Source organism: Cardiocondyla obscurior, linkage group LG03 (genome assembly GCF_019399895.1).
Source record: "Cardiocondyla obscurior isolate alpha-2009 linkage group LG03, Cobs3.1, whole genome shotgun sequence".
In the NCBI taxonomy this organism is placed as follows: domain Eukaryota; kingdom Metazoa; phylum Arthropoda; class Insecta; order Hymenoptera; family Formicidae; genus Cardiocondyla; species Cardiocondyla obscurior.
Window position 1 is genome coordinate 9,003,259 of NC_091866.1, and position 8,329 is coordinate 9,011,587.

Sequence of the window (8,329 nt, forward strand, 5' to 3'; positions counted from 1 at the left end):
ATGAGAAAGCGTGCGAGTTAACCGGCTAAGTAACCACGATCTCTAATCATCAAAAGTACCGAGAGTGCTTTTAAACCTTTCCCTGCACCCTTTCGCTGTTATATTCTTATTCACACGGAGGCAAGTACGAAGGTTCTTATTAGAGTTTCCATTATTTCGATTTCATCGCGAGAAAGATTAAAGCGGCGGGAAAATCTCGCAAAATATATTAATTAAAATAATTCTCTTTCATACAAATGTTTAATTACTTATAAAAAAACAATGTTTCGCGATAAATTTACGGTCTTTGGTGCCGTTTAGAGGACGGAGGTGCTTAATGAATTTGTTTTATTGTTTCGCGTCTCGTCGTACACGTGAAAGGGGTCTCGCGCGAGGCGCGCGAAAACGTTTCATATTGGATTCCGCGTCGTTTTAATTCGACAACGATAAAATATTGAAGCAAAATATGAAATTTATGTATGGCGCAGTGGATATGTGTTTATATAGGTGGGAATAAATACGGCACGTGGAACGGTGTCATAAATCTGCGCGCGGCAGAACACACTTTGAACATTTATTTTCGCGAATTTTCGCGCCCCCGCCCCTCCTCTGTATTTAGAGCGGCGCCGCCGAATCGCCAAAGATGCCTGGAATTCGATTATGAAATCCAATTTGTACGCAACGACGACTCCGAGGCCCTGATTTTCATTCTAACGTACCGTTCGGCACCCAACCCGATTCTCACTTTGAGGAAATAATGCAGCGTATGACCCACTTCGGCGATAACTTTCTAATGGTTAGTTTCCGATGCGGAATCCACTCTATAAAATCCCGCGTGCAAATTATCATTTCCATTTATTTTGCGGGCGCGCATTATATCGTTAAACTTTCACGTGGGTGTATCAAACTCGGGCAAATATAATTTAATGTAATATTTATGCGCCACTGTTTGGAATACGAATATAACTGTTTAGTTACACACTTCCCCCGTACGCGTAGCGCATTTTGTCTATTCTATTAAACACAGGGCTTATCTAAATACACAAGAAAATATGTGAAAGAGAGTAATTTGGTGCATTATGGAATTTTTGTGCCGCGCAGAGCTCGTTTCTCTTCGCGGAAACGCGTGCTTTTTTTTTTTTATTTTTTTCCCTCCGTTGCTGCACGCTAACGACTTTCGCTTTGAAAAAGTCCCCGGAAAGTGCAGCGGTCCGCGCGCCGGGTAGGAATTAATAAAATATTCAGTAAAGCAGGGATTGCTTGAATCTGGCTACCCCGCTCATCGGCGGCGATACGTGCTCCGCGAGAAATAGGAAGGAACATGCCCGCGATCAGCGAGTAGGATATCCAGCCGTGCGAGCACGGCTTCTCGCACACCGAGAGGATCGAGTCACGGAGCCGAATCCCGCGGTAAGTCGGAGCCGTCGTAAAAATCTTGGGTTACGATTCGTCGTCGTTTTGAGGGGATGCCGATGCTTTTACCTCAAGCCGGGAACGAATCTTCGGAACTGATTTCAAATTCCCCCCGGTGCGACTCGCAATTAAATATATACGTTTCGCTGAAAGTTTGCGAAACGCGGCCGCGGAATACCTCTCGAGTTGTTTTCGACGGGTGGCCAAACGCGCCCGGTGAAAATATAATTTCTATTAACGCTCGCGAAACGATCGCGGACTCGCGGCGGATCGCCCGCGGCATTTATTTCAACGTTTAATTGTATTAACGATACAGACGGTGATTTAACTCGACGATTTATCGGTCGTTCCGAGGGATTTATCGCGCCGTTACGCACGTGAGGCCGTTCGCGTTCCGTCGCACGTGCGCGTACCGGACATTCGGATTTTGCCGGTGACAATGTCATCTGGGCGAGCCCGGCTGCACCGCGCCGTCGTGTCATCGTCAGAATTTCGGTAACCCACGCGGCGCAAGAACTTACGGCGTATCATCCGCGTCACGAGAAATTCCGTTTTGCTATTTTGTCACATGAAATTGTAATATAGAAGAGTCTCGTAGATCTGCGTGACATATGAGGAATTTTATTATTAAGCCGATGCGACAATCGATTTTACGCCAAGCCCCCGCGCGGCTTTAAGAACGTCGGTCAACATTTGCCCGGTCCCTGCGTCTAAACCACGCTTTTCGCATAGCTGTGCAAACTCACGTGGCGTACGTCAAGTTCCCCGATGACAATACCGGCGCCGCGTCGATCCACGGACACACAACGGACCCTAAAATTGTTTGCATAGTTCATTAAACGCGTTACCTCGCGCGTAGAATCGGGGCTGGATCTCCCGGATTAATTATTCGACGGGGGCATTTCGCCGAAATAGACGACGGCGGGACGGCGCGGTCGCGCGCCATTCGCGACCGTTGCACTAAATGAACGCAATTAGCCGTTAATCGAGTGACTGAGATATCGCCGGAGTCCCCGAGTTTAATCCTGAAGTCGAAGTCGCATTACCCGGCCACCGCGGGGAAACGGACCCTCGCGTTAATTCACGCGGGCCACGCCACCGGGTCTGATAACTATAAATGACGAGTTACGTTGACAAATTACGACAAATGGCGGCGATTTAACATTGCTCATTCGGAGATATTAGAAGGGAGCGACGCTCCGAGCGTAATCACAATGGGGACCGCGTGTCGGGATAAGAAGTTTCAATCCAGCTGGAAATTGCCTCCTTCGCTCAATCGATCTCGATAGGAAGGACATCCCCGTTAATTATCCGACCGACTCGAGGATGACGCCCGCGAAGCGAACGTTTCCCGGCGCGAGTGACCAAAGCGGAGTTACCGGCTTACGTGAACCTCGAGCGCGACGCATAAAAAAGTTCTTATTACGTGGGACGCCGGGCACGGGTCGTATTTTTTTCAGAGGAGACAGCCGTCGGGAAACAACATTTACACGGCAAACTGTAGCGGAGCTCAGAAAAATAATTCTTATTTTTCTTGCGCCCATAACGCAGAAAATTTCAACTGGAATTAACCGGCTCAGGTCACCTCCTTCATTACATTCTGCGCGTTAATTAATTTAACATCGGATTATCGCGAGAAATCGCGACCAAACGATTCATAATAATATCTACCAGTCTGCTTCGCTCGGCGGGTATCTCGTAATATCGTGCGGTATTAAATTAATTAATGTACGAAGCGTAATAAGAAGAGAAACCTGAATCCATTATTATCGGCGAGTTGAATTTTGGTTTTATAAGAATCTATTAAAGTTCGTTAATGTTTTATCTCTATTACGATGTAATGACGGCGCGAGATAATTTCTCTTCACACGTGAATTTTAATTTTTAACTAGAGATTACAGAACGCGCGAAGCGCGCGTCATTAGATTTTAACATTAGTTAATAATATTAATTTCACTTACATTTGTATTTTCCGGGTCAGGTTAGATCTGGGTATTTTCCGTCCTTCCGTCCTTCCGTCCTTCCGTCCTTCCGTCCTTCCTTCCTTCCTTCCTTCCGTCCTTCCGTCCTTCCTTCCTTCCTTCCTTCCTTCTTTCTGTAGCCGTATTCCGGATCATCCTATCGTGTTGTAAAACTTCTTGACACTATATTGCACTGTTCTACATTTTTTTATCATCACTAACACTCACTCGAGAGACGAACGACCGAAAGACCGACTGTTAATTATCGCGACGATTTTACGATTAAAATAAAGAAGCGCGCCGAACGATTGTCTGTTGTATAAATTTTCATTCTCGATCCCGACACAAGAAACTAGTTGTAACGTAGTCTAAGAGTCACTTTTGAGTCTGATCGATTCTCTTTGGCAGAACGAACAATGCCGAGAATGTCGACAAGCGGCGAACGAGACGAGCCGCGATGGTAAAATGTTCCCCGTGCACTTTATTTTCCTCGAGTTTCTCAAAATCCTCTTGCGCGAAACGAGTTGAGAATCTCTGCCGCGACGAAGAAGACGGGCGAGGTGCAACCGCCGTTGACGAGATCTCGCGATCATGATGATCGCCGGAACCAGTCGAAGGAAATTTTAATGGGAGCTCGGAAATGTCCGAAGCTCACGTCGGACGCTCCGCGCGCTGCGCCGGCTGGCGTAATCTTGTCGCTCCGAAATATTTTTTCGGAGCACGAAACGAAGGACATAACGATGTGTAGGGTAGCACTGGCGAACAGAATACGATTGTCCGTTCCGTACTTGACGACGTCGAGACTTATTTCGATGCGAGAGTATCTTATTCGCGGACAAAAACACGCGTACTTGCGGAGCGATCAACAACACGTTTTCGCGCCCGTGTCTCCGCAACTAGACTGACCGTTAGATTTCGGTCCTAAGAGAGAAAGAAAGGACCGCGTAAAAAAGTGAGACAGCTATAGAGCCGGCCGTTAAATGCGCGCTGTCCTTCTCGCGCGTAGTTCTCGGAAGTGGCCGAGCTCGACTGAATTCTCGGAAGCGGCCGAGCTCGACTGAATTCTCGGAAGCGGCCGAGATTTATATAGACCCGGCAATAGCATTTTACATTTCGTAATCCAGACGTTTGAAGAAAAGGAAAAAGGCTGCTCTTTCGGCGGAGAAAACGCATCATACGTTTGACGATCGATTGCGTTAAAATAGCGTGTTTATTTCGCGCTCCTCTGATTCGCGCTAATAATAGACGCGGTTACGAGGTAGCGTAGGCAACAAAACCAAACTGTGTTAATTATTCAAGGCGCACGAAAACATCCTCGCATTAAACATGTTCTGAGATGCTGCCGCGTGATACCATTAGCCTTTAACTGATGAAACAGAATTAAAGAGCTCGCGATAACGAAACGCCAGCCGTACACAGTGAGGGAAAGGCGCACGAGATTCTTAACTCATGTTTATTCATTGATTCCACAAGTACGTTTTATTTTATTTTATTTTAATTTTTTTCTTTTTTTTTTTTTTTTCCTTTTGTTTTTAACGCGGCAGACGAACTTCGCACGCGAGCTATTCTCTTTCGATTGAAGATGCGGGAGGGGTGGCTTCTTGAAGTTCGACGTCACCTGACAATCTCTCACGGATTGAGACATCCCGCGATTTCATTGAATTAATTTCGCTTCGCCGGCCGTCGAAATGCGGCCTCCGCCCGACGGGCGATCCAATTCGCCGGCGAATGAATTTATTCGAACTTTCCGGAATTAAAGTCGAGAGATCCACGAGCTGCGGGCGAGCTCGCGCGACGAGGACCAAAACCCTTTCGCATAAATCGATATCAATATCGCTCGGTTCGTAGATGTTGTCTAGCCGCCGTCGTGATTTCGAGGAAATTAAAGGACCGATCGGCTCGCAATGTGAGACGAGAGACGCGAGAGGCACTTAAAACTTTATACCCGATCATTCGTGTTGCGGCACGGGTAATGTTATATTACATAATCTCAAAGACATCTTTTCAGATCCTTCTGAAATACATCGGTACAAATATTTTGTATAAACGTGCCCTTAAGAATCGATTTCAACTTGTTGGCCGTGTCATTAATATTTTAGAACACCTTTGCTGATCAAAGAGACCAACATATTGCAGTGCATACTTAATAACGAGAACCTTCCCTCTCGCAATATACCTTTTCAAGTGTTACATCACAATTACATCGTTCCGAATAGACGAATAATAATATTAATAATAATACGCTTCTCTCGTTCTGTTCTGAAAATAATACACTTTTACGGAAAATGTATTATTTATGTAACGCGTCACGTTGCGACGCTACGATTTCATCGTTCATATTTAAGAAAAGAAAAACTGATTAAATTTCAACTGTCGGAGGAGATCCGCATTCGCGATTCTATCGTCCAGGAAAGGTGCGGCGATGAGAAGAGACGTGCAGACAGCGGTGCAAACGGAGAAATCCCAAGGAATCCAGCAGTCGATCGGTGCGCGATCAAGGATGGGACGGACTGCGAGAAGCTGAACGAATATTTGAAGTAATCTCTCGTCCGTGCACGAAGACGTTTCGATTATCCATTCGTCACGCCGATCGGCGACCATCCGGCCCCCGGAGGCATTCCGAGGAAATTGATAGGGCCCGTGTGCAAATACGCTTTCTTCGGTGAACGCGTTCGGCCAAGGAAGCTCGGGCGCGGAACGTTTTGCCGATGATAATGGCCTCCGCCGTTGCTCCACCCCGCTTTTCTGTTCCTCTCTCAAATGACATATCGAATAAAATTTTTCGATGACGCGACGTATATTCGACATTCAAGTAATTGTGAATAAAGCGAATATATATTATCCACGGCCTTGCTTGTGAATGGCGAGGGCGTCGACGTATTAGGGTGTGCTGCTATTACGCGAAAGAAATTGTTCCCGAGACAAGCATTCCTTTGCAGATTTCGCTGCAGCTTCATTTTAAGGGTAATAACTTTCGTCGTCGGTTATCTTGGCACGGCCGAAGTAGGATAGCCATCCTAATTTTTTTTTTTTTATAACGTTATATGTTATTTTTTTTTGTTTTTTTTCTTTTTAATTTATATTTTAATAATTATACAATTTTAAAGAGATCACCATAGACCAAGATTTTTCACGTCACGGTTTTTAATATGAAAGAACGTACAATATTTTTAAATTTATTATTTACTTTGGGGAGCCAATACCTGTGGAAAAAGATACGATTGTTTGTGAAGCCATAGTTTATTTACGATAATTGCACTTTTCAATGAAATACGAGCTTTCATTTTGATTATTGACGTTGAGTGGATTTCTCCGCCACTACAAATGTTTCAATTTACCGCACAAAGTTTTTTCCGTTGGAACATACCATGTCCGATATATATATATGTATGCATATATAAAATATGTTTTATTCAACTGGTTTTATCTGAATTAAAAATGTGCTTAAATCATTTTTGTCTGCGTACAACGCACTTGGTTTTAGTTACGCAAGCTCAAACCTGCAGTATCCATTTTCACTATGACATTGAGTGACCAATTATGTATGTATAAATATATATATATTTTTTTTAATAAAAACAAAATGTTCTCCGATTTTGTATCTCAATGTAGATTTTTTTGCCGTTTTAATTTACTCAACAAGAATAGTGGACGTCTTTACTTTAACGTATTGGAAAATCTGTTGAAAAATGACTGTAAGAAAATTAAGTATCTTGCTTTAAAGAAAGAGCACTTTTTCCGTATGGCCGGACAATCTTCGTGTTATTAACACCTTGTCCCGCGCGGGCTTTAGAAATCGCTAGTATTATCGTTAACCGCAGCCTGTGATTAGAGTTACGCGCCGCCCGGACAGCCGACCCGAGACGGCTCCCTCTCGGTTTGCCGAGATGATAACAGTGACCATAATTCGCGGCGACGTAACGCCGATAAGCGCCACGTGCCCTGTCCGTGATGGATTTACGCGAGGAATTAACCGCGTTAGCGAGATTTCCCGGGTGCAATTATCGAGCCTGAAATGGTCAAACACCTGATTGCATCGGTTATATCTTTGCAATCATACCATCTTTGACCGAGAACGAGCGTTCAGTAAAGTTAAAATTATTAATAAATTCAAACAGTAAAGCTTTGTGATTTATGATTTCATAATCTTTTCAAATTCTACATTATTCCAGATAAAAGGAATTCCATTTTCTTTTTCATTCTTTATTCGGCATATGCATCGCAATTTATTAAATTCAATAATTTATTTTTTTCTTTTTTTTAATTTTTTTCCTAAAAAAGAGATGACGTAGACCCTTTATAATTAATTAATAAAATCGCTCTGACCTATCTTTTAATTCCTTTTTTAATATTTAATTTTCTGAATCCACCGAATGTAAGCATAGATATCACGTCAAAGTATTCAACATTTATAAATGGATCAATAAATTAACTTTTGTAATAATAACAGAGAAAATAATATTTTTAAATAAATCCTTCAATAATTAAAGGTAAATAGAAAGAGTTAATTTCAAAATACCAAATTAGTTTAGCAAATTTAATATTTAAAATAAATCGAAAATGTTTTTCGCTTTCACGGCTAAGATTTAAATGCTGAAAATTTGTCAATGATAATAATAATATATTGCAGTACAAGTAAAATCGATGTAGAGGATATGAAAATCGACATAAAATCACATACTTTTTAATGATATTGAAATAATAAAATCTCACCAAGAGATTCTTAATCTCTTTCATGTAGTAACACAGAAAAAAAAATGTGGAAAAAAAAAAAAAATAAGTTTAAGGAAACTAGCACGGGGCAATGCACGGTTTCTCTTAATCTGCTAATCTTGTTTTCAGTTGCAAACTCCATTACTGCAGTTAAGCGCAATTTCGGTAGTACGGTGTACGATGAAAATCCTTCGATCGCTTTGCCGATGCTTACAGTGATAATGGACGTGCCGGCGAATGCTTGCGCCGACACGGGTGGCTTC